The sequence below is a fragment of the Arachis stenosperma genome, chromosome 4 (genome assembly GCF_014773155.1).
Source record: "Arachis stenosperma cultivar V10309 chromosome 4, arast.V10309.gnm1.PFL2, whole genome shotgun sequence".
Classification (NCBI taxonomy): Eukaryota; Viridiplantae; Streptophyta; class Magnoliopsida; order Fabales; family Fabaceae; genus Arachis; species Arachis stenosperma.
In genome coordinates, this window is record NC_080380.1 from 130,578,659 (window position 1) to 130,594,252 (window position 15,594).

At 37.5% G+C, this 15,594-nt stretch overlaps 1 long non-coding RNA gene across 9 annotated transcripts; it reads right to left on the reverse strand.

Moving 5' to 3' along the window:
• Window positions 1–704: 704 nt before the first annotated feature.
• On the reverse strand, window positions 705–5,996 carry LOC130976776 (uncharacterized). 9 transcript variants are annotated; one of them, XR_009084762.1, is made up of 8 exons: window positions 5,754–5,996; window positions 5,130–5,441; window positions 4,883–5,018; window positions 4,584–4,782; window positions 3,723–3,822; window positions 3,509–3,641; window positions 1,828–1,903; window positions 705–933 (listed from the first exon to the last, which is right to left on the reverse strand). It is a non-coding gene; the product is annotated as an uncharacterized LOC130976776 (long non-coding RNA). The 9 variants fall into 9 exon arrangements; XR_009084761.1 differs by having other exon boundaries at window positions 4,584–4,795; XR_009084756.1 differs by lacking the exon at window positions 4,883–5,018.
• Window positions 5,997–15,594: the final 9,598 nt, after the last annotated feature.

Below are 15,594 nucleotides of genomic sequence, written 5' to 3' on the forward strand. Positions count from 1 at the left end.
TTAAAAAAAAATTAGGTAACAAAAATTTATTAAAAATTAAAGTATTTAATATGATTTTTTTAAGAACTAGCTTATCTCACAACTAAAAAATGAATTAATACAGACAGATTTATAGACAGATTTAGTCTTTATTACCGACGAATTTTTGGTTACCGATGGATTTTGTCCTTCTGTAAAAGCCCCGTCAAAAATTATTTACCGACGAATTTTTTTCTGTCGGAAAATTACCGACGGATTTTTACCAGTTACCGATGGATTTTTCCTCTGTAAATTCTCCATCCATTTCCCGAGATCGACGAACTTTTCGACAAATTTTCCGTCGGTAATTACAGACGAATTTTCTGACGGATTTTCTGTCTGTAATTACAGACAGATTTTCCGACAAATTTTCCGTTTATAATTACAGACAGATTTTCAGACGAATTTTCTATCTGTCATTACAGACGAATTTTCAGACAAATTTTTCGTCTGTAATTTAAATTTTAGAAAATCATCTTACACTCTGATTACAAACAGAAAATTCGTCTGTAAATCCGTCAGTAAAGTAAAATAATTTTTTTTTTCAATTACAAAATAAACTTGTTTTCATACAAAATAAATATAAATTTAATACAAATTTTTATCTAATTTGTATTCGAATATTTATAATATTTCAAAAAATAAACAAATTCATCGTATTATCAAACTAAAAAAAAAGTACTATAAACAAGTAAGTCAATATAATTCAAAACATAAATAAAGTGTATTGATCATCAACTATAATTTCCAGTATATTGTTCAACCATACTAAAACTATCAGCTATATTGAACTTTCTCAACAATTAGAGCCCTCTCTAGTGCACTTCGCAAAATCCTCTCTGCTTCTAGCAGTGTTGACTCTTTCGACTTTGTGAGTCGTTCCAAAGCTTTCTTATCTTCCTATAGTTTTGTAATCTATGAAGCCAAAAGCATGTTACATTGTTACTATTTTTATTATTATTATTATCAGTAAGTAAAGTTCATACATTAAATTAATTATTTGACAAATGGAGTTGTCTTGTGCATCACCAAAAACCTGGTTGCCTTGTGCCTCACCAAAAACAATACTGATTTCATCAGTTGTAATCTTAGGTGAAGAACAGCTTGTATTTATGGCCACCAAGTAAGAACAGTTCTCTACACTCTTCATTTATTATTCAAACACAATAAAGAAATAATAAATTTACTAAAATAAAATAAATACATATCATGCACAATAAAAGAAAACAGCTTCAACAAACTAAAGAAAGAAAATTATTTAAAAAAAATAGAAAAATATATATAATAAGAGCATGCAGTTAATTACTTGGATATAACCAACACTGAAGGAATCGTCAGCAGCATGGGGAAGCAGAGGAACATTTTTGAGCTATGAGACTGAAAGGGCCAATCCAGAATAGGCAAAGAAAAACACGAGAAAAAACAACTTCTTTGATATTCATCTTTCAGAAACTATTTGTATATCATTAATATCAATTGCAATACATATCGTTGTTAACTATTTGTCTAAAGAATTGTTAACTGACACGTCACCCCTAAACTTTAACTACAGATAATTTAATTGACAGTTTGTCACTTTTATCAAATTTCAAAATCGTTCGAGAATCATTTTGTCAATAAAAAAATCAGATACCATTTTATCACCGCAAAATCTTTCGAATACCGATTAGTATTTATCCCGATATATATATATATATTAGGATTATTAGGATATTTAAAGCAAGCAAAATAAAGATTATACAAACTCAAGTATGTTGAAACCCAAGAGAGAAAAAGAATTAATTAATTAAATAAAAGCACATTACTTACCAAAGATATATAAAATATCTTCATTGTCAAATCGCTTTCGCATGGAGCTAGCCTCTTCTACATGTGCTTGTGCTACCTAAAAGTCATTTAATGAGAAATATGAGCATAAAGTTCAAATTTGCAAGTATCATCATTAGCAGCAAAAGCTTTTCCTTGCCTGTGATAGATTGCATTTTTCTATGCTCTTCTATAACTTGAATTTTTTAACCAATTAGAACTTGCTTCCAAGTTCCAATGGAATAATTCAATAAATCCATAAATCAAAGCAAACATTCCTATGGTTTCTATTTACATACATCAACTGTAATTGGGGATATAAAGAGGTTTAAGAACTTGAAAAAGTGTTGACAGTATTATAGTTTAAAATTTATCATATATAATAATGACATTCCTTCATTATGATTTAAACCTCTAAATGGCAGACCTCACATTACAGTTGAAAACTAAAGCTAGTATTGGTGCTCTTACGTTGCTACTTTGTACTCATCAAATGACATTGGTGGTGATGAAGCTGCTTACACGCTGAAGCTTCGGAAGGCTCTACCCCAGTTTACGGTTTCTTGTTAAATTTGGAAACTCCTTGGAGGGTCCAATTCCTAAAATTTGCCCCAAGTTGCAAGTTTTAAAGCTTAAAAAAACTGACTTTTTATCAATCTGACATTGGTGCAACATTATTTCTTTTTTTTCCTCAAAGTCTAGTAGCATTTCATTGGACGTTTGCTTATAGAAAATTAACTCTTCCCATGTCCACATGGAACTCTTCTTAAAGTCCTCAGTGCAAGAGTTAAGTGCAGGCTTTAGAGTCAATTTATGATCAAAACACATAATCTCAATAGACGTAGTTTTCTTGGAATCCAACTAAAACTAAATATCATCACCAATATTCAATCTAGAAACACCAATAAGGAGGATTATATAGGTCACAGACTTGACTATCTAGATATAGCCAACAAACACATCTATCTAATAAAAATAAAATCAGTAAAATTTACTTCATTTTAATAAAACAATCAACAATCTATGGATATTATTAACAGAGCACAATCATTGTTACATATTATTTCACATTCAAACTTTGAGAAGCCAATGCAAGTGGTGTGATAACAACCTCATTAGCTCTTGGTTGCAATACAAAGAAAGTGCATCATAATATCAAGTAATAGTTGCAGTGCAAGAAAACAACTTAAAATATTAAAATATTTGAAGTCATAATACCATGTACTAAAATATAATTCAATGACAAATAGATGCACTAAAAAAGGGATTAAAAAAAAGAATTGAGGTAACAACTACCCACCCTTGCTTCTGCTTTTGACTTTATAGAAATCTTTACTAAAAGTCTCCAAGATGATGTCAATAAGGGATCAAAAGCTTTATTCAGGCTTAAGGTACACACATTTCATAATAGCTTTTATTCACTTTCTAATGATAGCTTAGAAGATCAACGATAAATATTTCTCTCTTTTGATCCATTCCCATAGTAGTACATGCTCCTTTTTCTATAGAGACATTTAAGCTATTAATATACAAAAAAGCTAGCTCTAAAAAATTATTCATATAAACAACTTTTCACAGTTTAAAAAGTTAGGAGAGGACATTTTCTATAATGATGTAGTAGAGTTAACGTAAACATGGAATTCTCAAAGTTTTATTTGAAAGCAATAAAAAAGAGAGGACTAACCTCGTCAAAGTACTTTGGATGGTGAGAATATTTCCAGAGATCAGAACTGCACCAGTTTAAAAGCACAACTTCTAATAATCTGTCATACCTCCAAATATTTAACCTATAGCCCACAAATCCACTCTATCACGTCCTATATGAAAACCCATAATATATTAACAAAAAAGAACTATCTCATTGGTAAATTGAATACTAAATTTGTAGAATATCTTACTTGGCGACCATAAGGCATTGTAGGATCAAACAAGGAAAATCTGCCTCGTACTATCACAGATTGAAACTTGTTGTATAACTAGGCTCGATAGATTGCCCACCTACAAAAGCAGCAGCTACATCATCTACATTTACATCTTCTTCCTCTGTAAAGGACTGCTGAAAGAAATGGAACTACAAAGCATCCTTTTGGAATAACAAAATCTACTCAAACATGTAAATAACATAGTATTAGTACATGCTTATCATATAATAACATTATGGTCTCTTTTGAGCATGATAATTAACAAGAAAAATCTACTCAAACATGTAAATCAGCATCATCTCACAGTTGAAACTTAAACTCCATATAAGAGTTCAGAAGAGAAGATATTCCAAAAATATTGCTTTTAACAACAGCTAAAGCATATATGATCAAGTTAAAATTCCTAGTCAACAGATTTCCCAATGAAACAATACAAATCAAAGAGTTTTACACATGTTCAACGTATCCGTAGCTCAAATTTGTAGAAACTTAACAGTAATTTTAAGTTAATTAAGAACAGATCTCAATATCTCAACAAATTAAAAAATGAATGAAGTTAATTAGTATTATTATGATAAGGCCTTATTAGCTTCTATATATGTATATATGCTTACAATGCGGAAACGTATTAAACCAAATTAAACGATGTAAACGAATGCAAAGCTCTAATGGTTAAGTAATTTGATCATCTCAGCTAGCGAAGTCAGGTTAACGAACTAAGGAGGCTCAACTATATATATATATATATATATATATATATATATATATATATATATATAATAAGACTGTCATGAAAAGCTGCTACGGAATATGTATAAATAAATAAAAGGGGCATACCTGCAGCAAAAGAAGGCCATAAAAGTGACGGTGATAATCCAGCAAGTAGGAGGAGGAGGAGGCTGAATCTCATGAGAAGCGTGACACCCACCATGGCGATGATACCAATACTGAGTGAACTATAGTATACAAAAAAAAACCCGGATTGCTCTCATCTTCCAATTCATATCCATTGATCTAGTTCTCATGATTGCAAAACCTACAGCAACGGTCTAGGAGATGAAACCGTTTAAATCCAAATTGTCATATTTCAAAACAATAAGAGAAGAATGTCTTTTCCCACTATATAGGGGGGTCACCTTCACTGATCAGATGACTCCATTCTATTCTGTCATATCCCTATACTGTCAGAGTTTTATATCTTTAATTTGATTTTTGAGGTAGCTATCATGAGTCGTAGTTTGTAGTTTTTCGCACTTCAAGTTCAAAGAAACTCTAGCATAAAATGGCATGTTAAAATACACAAATCTATTCATGTGAGAAATGATTCATGATAAACAAAAACACACAAAGATAAACCCATTCATCCAACAATGGAAAATGTACCTCAAATATAACAGAAATTATGATGATCTGGCGCGAAGTTCTCCGCCACGACCGGTTTCTCCCATTGACCCTGGCCATAACCGCAGCTTCCTCTTTGGAAATATACTACAGTCTCTTCTCGAAATCATCGCTACGTCTTCTGAATATCCCGTTCCAAATTCGAGAAATTAACCCCTGCTTCTTACTCTTCTTCTTCTTCTTATTCTTTTCCTCCTCTCCATCACCAACAACAGCAGTGGCACCAACACTTTCCTCTTTCTTCTTCTCACCTTCTCCAACTACCTAATTCTCCTCACCGCTCTTTCTTCTTCCCTAAAACCTCAAATAAAATTAGGGTTTTGTTGACTGAATTTCGCTGTTAGCTATGATACGACACCGTATTGCTTGCGAGTAAGTGAAAGGTCAGCAATTCGTTAGGAAAAAGAAGCGACTAAGAATGTGAAGGAAAGTGTGAGTGAAACAAAGAAAGTGGGATTAACGAACTTTCTGTGAAATTATTTTTATTTTTCTGTGAAATTAGCAAGAAAGGGACCGGGCTAGGGCTAGGGCTAGGGATAATGAAATCTGAATAGAATCACAATGGAAGGGGTTAGGGATATGGACGAGATGGAGGCGGAGGCCTACCTGAACTAACGGCGACGAGAAGAGATTCCGGCGAGGAGAGAAGAAGCAGCGACGAGAGCGGCGCGGAAAGAGCTCGTAAGACAAGAGCATGGCGGAGAGAGGTCGTACGACGATGGCAACGAAGGGAGCAAACGCGATGAGGGCAACGGAGGGAGTTCGTGCGGCGGTGGCGGCGACAGCTAAGGACGTCACATCTTCAATGGAGAGAGAAGGCAGGGAGCAATTCAAAGAAAACATGAAAAAGTGAAATGATCCTTGGGGTTTCGGAACCTAACTCCTTATTCTAATATTTTCGACGAAAAAATTTAAATTACAGACGGATTTTTTTGTCTGTAATAATTTAATAAAAGGGGTAAGTACGATTTTGGTCCCTTAAGTTTAGTGCCAGAATCAAATTCGTCCCTCTTGTTATTTTGCCATTAAAATCGTCCTTAATGTTGCATTTGTATTTAACTTCGTCCTTTGTAATTAAAATTTTTTTTTAATGACAATTCTACCCTTCCCCCTTCCCCCCACCCCTACCCCCACTGTCCCCTCCCCTTCCCGCTTCCCCCCACCCCCACTGTCCCCTCCCCCTCCCCCTCTCCCATTTCCCCTTCCCCATCCCCGCCTCCCATTCCCCCCTCCCCCCACCCCCACGCGTCCCCTCCCCCCACCCCCACGCGCCCCCTCCCCCCTCCCCGTCTCCACTGTCCCTTCCCCTCCCCGCCTCCCATTCCCCCTTCCCCCCACCCCCACTGTCCCCTCACCCCCACCCCCCACCCCCACGCGTCCCCTCCCCCTCCCCGTCTCCACTGTCCCCTTCCCCCCCCCCCCCAGTCGCCGCCTCTGCCTCCTCCTCCTCCTCTCATCTTCGTCACGTCCGTGAACCGCTGTCGTGCCCTCGCACTTCGCCCTCCTCGCCGCATCTGCTCCTCCTCGTCCTTACCGCCGCGACCTCCTCCTCCTATGCTCCTCCTTCTCTGTTGAATCTTTGATTTGTTGAATCATTGTTGATTTTGAGTTGTTGGTTTTCATTGATCTCTGTTTGTTATTTGTTGTTGTGTTGGTAGTGGTGGTGGTGGTGGTTGTGTTAGGGGGAAGGGTGGAGACGCGGACTGGTAGTGGGGGCAGGGGAAAGGGGAAGGGGAGGCGGGTGAGGGTGGAGTGAAGGGAAGGGGAGGACGCGGTTTGGTTGGAGGTGGGAGGAAGGGGTGACTGGGGGTGGAGTGGGGGGGGGGGGGGGGAAGGTAGGATGCGGTGTGGTTGGAAGTGGGGGAAGGGGTGATTGGGGGTGGAGGTGGGGGAAGGGGAGGACGCGGTGTGGTTGGAGGGGGGAAGGGGTGACTGGGCTGGGGTGGGGGGAAGGGGGGCGAGGTGGGGGTGGAGGTGGGGGGAAGGGGAGGACGCAGTGTGGTGGTGGTGCTGGGGGGTTTGGGGACCGCCGGGTGGGGGTGGGGGCAGGGAGGGGGTGGAGGTGGAGGGAGAGGGGAAAGGGGAGGGTATTTTTGTCCAAAAAAAATAAAAAGGACGATTTTAATACAAAAAAAAACGTTAAGGACGATTTTATATCGAAAATAAGAAGAGGGACGAATTCGATTTTGGGGCTAAACTTTAGGGACCAAAATCGTACTTACCCCTTTAATAAAACATAGCATTTTATCTATTTAATTGTAGACGAAAAATTCATCTATAACCATTTTTCAAAAAAAATTAATTTTATCGATAGAATTATCGACGGATTCTATTTTTCGTTTGTAATTTATGTTAATTCATTTTTTTTGTTTTTTGACAAAAAAATTCTTCTGAAATTCCGTCTATATTTTTGTGGGATAAAATTTATCGAAAATATCCGTCTGTAATAACTAATTTTCTAGTAGTGTCTATCTGTTGTATTGTTTAATTGTTTTGTCTTTTAACTAAGAATCGGTTGTTAATTTTTTTTCTCCCAAAGATATATAAATTGTGTTACTTTGTAAAAAAGAAATATATCGTTTACTATACGAACAAAGACAAAAGAAAAAAGGAATCTCCCACTTTAATAAATATTAAATACTAGCAAAAAAAATTAACAGAAGAGATTTAGGATTCACAAAAAACATAACTTGAGTCATTTCTTACTGGAACTTCCTTACTATTTCCATAATTATTGTTGCTACCAGTTTCTCAAAAAAATTTTACTTTGGATGATAATTTTAACCCCCAAATTAATTTTCAGGACGTTGAATTCGTCATTACTGTTGGAATCTACTGGTATTCTATTGCTTATATTAGATATAAAAACTTCATCCTAATTATGTTTAAAGATTTATCTCTCGAGTTCTCTCAATATTATTGTTTTTGACAAGGTAAATAGGTAGCCTTCATTCATAAATAGGACCCATAATATCTAAATAGGCCAAATTACATATAAAGGAAGGTACATCTTCTATCCGCACTGTATTTAGATTAGTAAGAGCCATTTGAGCTAATTCATGAGCTATCCTATTACCATTCCTTTTTACATGTGAGTACTCTACTGATCTAAGGCTATTAGCTAAACTTAAACAATCACTAATAAATGAACCAAAATCATTTTTATGGATTTTTTTTCTTTAAGACTTTGAATGACTTCAACATTGTCACTCTCAATTATTACATCAAAAAAGAAACATTCACAAGCCTTTTCTAAGCCCACAAGTGCTTCAGATTCATGAGATTGAATGGATAAGAAAGCTTTGCATGTGAATGTCATCAAAATGTCTCCATTAGTGTCTCTAACTACCACACTGATACCCACTACTCTATCATCAATACTAGCAGCATCAACATTAATTTTAACCTTTGTGATGGGTGGTCTCTTCCAATTTTTAGTGCTTGTAGCTCCAGGAGGTGATTTTACGGTTCTATTCAAATTGAACGTATGAGCTTTGATGTAATTTTCATGATTTTTTCTTGCTAATTCCGCTGCTTCAATTGGGATTGATTCTCCTCGTTAAAACATGTGCTTGTTTCGAGCTTGTCAAAGAGTAAGGATGCTTGTGCAAAGAAGACCTTGCGAGACCGAATCTAAATTTTCCATCAATTCCTCAATCCACTTACAAGCTTGGGCTCCAGGTGGCTCTAATGATCGTATGGCTAGGTGGCTATGGTACTAGAAAATTCGAGCAAACTCGCAATCCTTGATGACGTGAGTCTAGGTTTCTTCTTTCTTCCAACATCTTAGACATAGGGCTGTGCAATTGACTCCCCTTTTTTGCAGGTTCAATCGAGTTACTAGTGAATTGTTTATTAGCCTCCATACGCAGTTGATTGCTCTGGGGTGTGCCTTAACTTTCCAAAGCCTTTTTTATTTGGGTTCTTTCGGGTCTGATAAGATTTTGCTCCTGTATCGATTGCTCTGCTCTTTCATAATTCCTTGGTACGCATCTCTAACCTTGAACTCCCCATTTCTTGTAAATTTCCAATAAAATTCATCTGATTGTGTTGTGATTGATAGAGGAATCTGTAGGATTTATTGAGCTTCAAATTCTATGAATGTGTCTTTAATCTTTTTTGCATCCCACCTGTTCCCTTCATCATTCATCAGTTCTCTTACTGCAGCCTCTTTGCCTAAAAAATTTACTGGACTCCAAATTTTGAATCTGTGTTGATTTGGTAGCCATGGTGATCCCCAAATTTTAACAGATCGGCCATCTTCAATTTTTTATATTCCTCCCATCTATAGCACTTCCTTTATATTCCAAATACTTCTCCAAGTATAGCTTGGTGTGTATCCTGTTGATGACTCCAGAAAGTTGGTTCTTGGGTAATATCTGACTTTGATTAGTCTTGCTGCCAGGGAGTTTGGTTTTCTCATGAGCCTCCACCCTTGTTTGACTAGAAGTGCTGAATTGAATGCTTCAAAATTTCTGAATCCTAAGCCTCCCTCTATTTTATTGGTGCACAGTTTGTCCCATTTGATCTAATGAATTTTTCTCTCTCCTTCTTTGCTTCCCCAATAGAATTTTCTGATCATACTATCTATGTGTTGACATAGGCTCTTGGGTAATTGAAAACAACCAAGTATATATATTGAAATGGATTGTGCCACCACTTTAATAAGAGTTTCTTTTTCGACTCTTGAAAGGTATCTTTCTTTCTAGCCCTTAAGTTTCTTCCAAATCCTCTCTTAAATAAAATCAAAACCTTCCTTTTTGGATCTTCCTACAAACGTAGGGAGGCCCAAATATTTAGAGTGTTGTTTTACCGCCTTTATCTCTAGCCATTCTTGAATGAGATTTTGTCTGGTAGTTGGTACGTTTCGACTGAAGGAGATTTCTGATTTATCAAGGTTGATTCTTTAGCCTGAAGCTGTCTGGTACTGGATAAGAACTTCCTTTATTCCTTGAATATCTGTCTGAAGCTCTTGAAAATACGATGCTATCGTCTGCAAAGAACAAGTGGTTTATTTGTGGTGCCTGTCTTGCTACTTTGACCCCTCGTATTATCTTGCTGTTTTGAGCCTTAATTAGCAGTCCTGAGAGAACTTCAGCACATAAAACAAATAAGTATGGGGAGAGTGGGTCTCCCTGCCTTAGTCCTCTAGAAGGTTTGAAGTTCTTACTTGGTATACCATTGATTAGGATTGAGAATGACACTGATGAGATACAGTTCCATATGAGATTAACCCATCTTGATGAGAAACCCATAGAAACCATAACTTCCTTTAAGAACGGCCATTCAATCCTGTCGTAAGCCTTTGCCATGTCTAATTTCAGTCCAATGTATCCTTTTTGACCTGTTGTTTTCTTCTTCATGTAGTGAAAAATCTCAAATGCTACCAATCCACTATCTTTGATTATCCTATCCTACACGAAAGCACTTTGGAATTCTCCAACAATATCCGGGATAATTTGTTTGAGTCTATTCGCAATTGTTTTGGTAACAAGTTTAAAAATTACATTACATAAAGAGATAGGTCTAAAATCTTTAGCATGACTAGGATTTCTAATTTTGAGAATCATACAGATATATGTTGCATTTATAGGGATGGGATCATCATTATGGTTTAGAATTCTAAGAACTTGATAAGTGACATCGTTACCAACCGTTTTTCACATTTTCTGGTAGAAGAGAGTCGGCATTCCATCTGGTTTTGGTGCTTTGGTAGGGTGCATCTGTTTAAGTGCTTGTAGGACTTCCTCAGCTGTGAATTCTTGGTCCAAGAGTTCTCTCTTGGCTGAATCTATCCTCCCTTTTACTATATCAGCCGCTTCATGAATTCCTTTTCCCCCATTCAACATGAAGAGCTTGTCAAAATACTCCACCATCACCTCCTCCATCTTTTCATCCTCAAAGCTTACTCCCATGTCATCTTTGATTGATTTCACCCAATTTTTTCTTTCTTTGTGATGCTTTCTGGTGGAAGAATTTGGAGTTTCTATCCCAATATTTAAGTCAATTGATTCTTGATTGTTGAGCCCACCAAATTTCTTCTTCTTTAAGTGCTTCATCAAGCTCTGCTTCTATCACTTTGATTTGCAAGAGTATTCCTTCCTCCTGTTTCAATGTGTTTAGATGTTGGAGCTTATTTTGTAGAGTCCTAATTCATTTTGGAATGTCTCCAAAATTAGTCTCTCCCTATTTGTCCAATATGCTGCCACAATTTTTTATCTTAGTCTCAATTGTTCCCTTGCTGCTGTCCTATGCTTCTTTGACCACTTTTTCGCATTCTTCATTACCTAGCCAACTGGTGCACGAAATTGCAATAACACTTTTGCAATCCCGCACAACTAACCAGCAAGTGCACTGGGTCGTCCAAGTAATACCTTGCGTGAGCAAGGGTCGATCCCACGGAGATTGTCGGCTTGAAGCAAGTTATGGTTATCTTGTAAATCTTAGTCAGGATATCAGAAATTATCAGGATTGATTGTAAAAAGCAAAAGAACATGAAAAAGGTACTTGTTTTGCAGTAATGGAGAATAGGTTGAGGTTTGGAGATGCTCCATCTTCTGAATCTCTGCTTTCCTACTGTCTTCTTCATCAAACACGCAAGGCTCCTTCCATGGCAAGCTGTATGTAGGGTTTCACCATTGTCAGTGGCTACCTCCCATCCTCTCAGTGAAAATACGTCCCTGATGCTGTCACAGCATAGGCTAATCATCTGTCGGTTCTCAATCAGGCCGGAATAGAATCCAGTGATTCTTTTGCGTCTGTCACTAACGCCCCGCCCTCAGGAGTTTGAAGCACGTCACAGTCATCCAGTCATTGAATCCTACTCAGAATACCACAGACAAGGTTTAGACCTTCCGGATTCTCTTGAATGCCGCCATCAGTTCTAGCTTATACCACGAAGATTCCGATTAAAGAATCCAAGAGATAACTACTCAATCTGAGATAGAACAGAGGTGGTTGTCAGGCACATGTTCATGGTTGAGAATGATGATGATTGTCACGGATCATCACATTCATCCGGATTAAGAACAAGTGTTATCTTAGAATTGAAGCAAGCATGATTGAATAAGAAACAGTAGTAATTGCATTAATCCATCAAGACACAGCAGAGCTCCTCACCCCCAACCATGGGGTTTAGAGACTCATGCTGTGCAAAGAAACGTGTAAGAAATGTTATGAGGTCATAAGGTACGGATACAATGTCAAAAGATCCTATTAATAGTAAACTAGTGTCCTAAGGTTTACAGAAATGAGTAAATGACAGAAAAATCCACTTCCGGGCCCACTTGGTGTGTGCTTAGGCTGAGCAATGAAGGAATTTCGTGTAGAGATCTTTTCTGGAGTTAAACGCCAGCTTTCATGCCAGTTTGGGCGTTTAACTCCAAATTTTATGCCAGTTCCAGCGTTTAACGCTGGAATTTCTGAGGCCGGATTGCTACGCAGGTTTGGGCCATCAAATCTTGGGCAAAGTATGGACTATTATATATTGCTGGAAAGCCCAGGATGTCTACTTTCCAATGCCGTTGAGAGCGCGCCAATTGGGCTTCTGTAGCTCCAGAAAATCCACTTCGAGTGCAGGGAGGTCAGAATCCAACAGCATCTGCAGTCCTTTTCAGTCTCTGGATCAGATTTTTGCTCAGGACCCTCAATTTCAGTCAGAAAATACCTGAAATCACAGAAAAATACACAAACTCATAGTAAAGTCCAGAAAAGTGAATTTTAATTAAAAACTAATAAAAATATACTAAAAACTAACTAAATCATACTAAAAACATACTAAAAACAATGCCAAAAAGCATACAAATTATCCGCTCATCACAACACCAAACTTAAAATGTTGCTTGTCTCCAAGCAACTGAAAATCAAAATAGGATAAAAAGAAGAGAACATACTATAGATTCCAAAATATCAAAGAAACATAGCTCCAATTAGATGAGCGGGACTAGTAGCTTTTTGCCTCCGAACAGTTTTGGCATCTCACTCTATCCTTTGAAGTTTAGAATGATTGGCATCTATAAGAACTCAGAACTCAGATATTGTTATTGATTCTCCTAGTTAAGTATATTGATTCTTGAACATAGCTAGTGTATGAGTCTTGGCTGTGGCCCAAAGCACTCTGTTTTCCAGTATTACCACCGGATACATACATGCCACAGACACATAATTGGGTGAACCTTTTTAGATTGTGACTCAGCTTTGCTAAAGTCCCCAATTAGAGGTGTCCAGGGTTCTTAAGCACACTCTTTTTGCTTTGGTTCACAACTTTATTTCTTTCCTTTTCTCTCTCTTTTTTTTCGAATTTTTTTTTTTGTATTCACTGCTTTTTCTTGCTTCAAGAATCAAATTGATGATTTTTCAGATCCTCAATAACAGTTCTCTTTCTCCTCATTCTTTCAAGAGCCAACAATTTTAACATTCTCAAAGCAACAAATTCAAAAGACATATGCACTGTTCAAGCATTCATTCAGAAAACAAAAAGTATTGTCACCACATCAAACTAATTCTACTAGTTTCAGAGATAAATTTCGAAACCCTGTACTTCTTGTTCTTTTGTGATTAAAGCATTTTTCATTTAAGAGAGGTGATGGATTCATAGGACATTCATAACTTTAAGGCATAAATTTTATTAATTATGAACTAAGAACAAGACTCAAATATAGATATAAGATAAAAATAGAAAATAAAATAAAGAACAAAAAAAAACGCAAACATAGGCTCCTAATGATAGAGGTTTTCACAGAGTTAGGACTCAACAACCTTGATTTTGAGAAGTGGATGCTCCCTCAGCTTGAGATGAGAGCTTTTGGCGTTTCAACTCTTGGAGTTCACGCCCCTGCTTCTCTTGCTCCTTCCATTGTCTTCTTGGTGATTGGATGTTCAATAGGTATGAATTCATCTTCTTCTATCTTCACCCCAGCCTCTTTACAGAGCAAGGAGATCAAGCTTGGGTAAGCCAATTTGGTTACAGTGGAATTCCTATTTGCAATTGTGTAGATCTCACAAGCAATCACATGATGCATCTCCACTTCTCTTCCAAGCATAATGCAATGAATCATCACTGCTCTCTTGATGGTGACCTCAGAACGGTTGCTAGTGGGCAATATGGAACGCCCAATAAAGTCTAGCCAACCTCTTGCAATTGGTTTGAGGTCTCCCCTCTTGAGTTGGTTTGGGACACCCTTAGAATTGGTTATCCACTTAGTTCCAGGGAGGCATATGTCCTCTAGAACTTGATCCAACCCCTTATCTACTCTCACCATCCTCCTATTAAAGGAATCAGGATCATCTTGCAGTTGAGGCAACTTGAAGATTTCTCTTATTTTGTCCAGATGGAAGTATATAACTTTCCCTCTGACCATGGTTCTATAGGTATGGTAAGCAGTTTCAGTCATTCTCTGCTTATCTGTTAGCCACAGATTTGAGTAGAATTCCTGAACCATGTTCCTTCCAACCTTTGTCTCAGGATTGGTTAGAACTTCCCATCCTCTGTTTCGAATTTGCTCTTGGATCCCCGGATAATCATCTTCTTTCAGATCAAATTTCACTTCCGGGATCACTGACCTTAGACCCATTATTTTGTGATAATGGTCTTCATGTTCTTTGGTTAAGAACTTCTCTTGATTCCAAAGATTCTTTGGATTATTCTCTTTCTTGCCTCTTAAATTGGTTTGTTTTCCCTTAGGAGCCATGATATTGATAAATCTTGGCTTAGTGATCACGGAAAAGCACACTAAACTTAGAGGTTTGCTTGTCCTCAAGCAAAAGAAAAGAAAGAAGAGAGAGAGAGAAAGAGGAAATTCGAATGGTGTGGGTAAAGGGGGTTCCAAACGTGGATTTATAAGGGAGGGGAGAAGAGATTTCGAAAAAATAAAAATTTGAAAGGAGATTTGAGAAGATATGAAAAAAAATTGAGAAAATGGTGAGTTTTTGAAGAAGATTTGGGATTAATTTGAAATAGATTTGAAGAATGGTTTTGATTTGTGAAGATTTGAAAGTGAATGATGAAAGGTTGAAGTGCATTTATGTAGAAGAGTATGGTTAAAAAGAGGAAAGTTTGAAAAAATTGAGTTGAAAACAAAATGTGGTCCCCCCACCTTTCTGGCGTTAAACGCCCAGAATGGCACCCATTCTGGCGTTTAACGCCCATTTGCTACCCCTTTTGGGCGTTTAACGCCCAGCCAGGTGCCCTGGCTGGCGTTAAACGCCAGAAATCCTTTGTCACTGGGCGTTTTTCCAAAACGCCCAGGACGCTGCACACCTGGCGTTAAACGCCCAGAATGGTGCCCATTCTGGCGTTTAACGCCCAAAATGGTACCATTACTGGCGTTAAACGCCCAGAATGGTGCCCATTCTGGCGTTTAACGCCCAAAATGCCCCTTACTGGCGTTTTTTCGCCAGTAAGCTCATTTTCTCTGCTTTTTGAGCTGAATCATTCTGTAACTCTGTG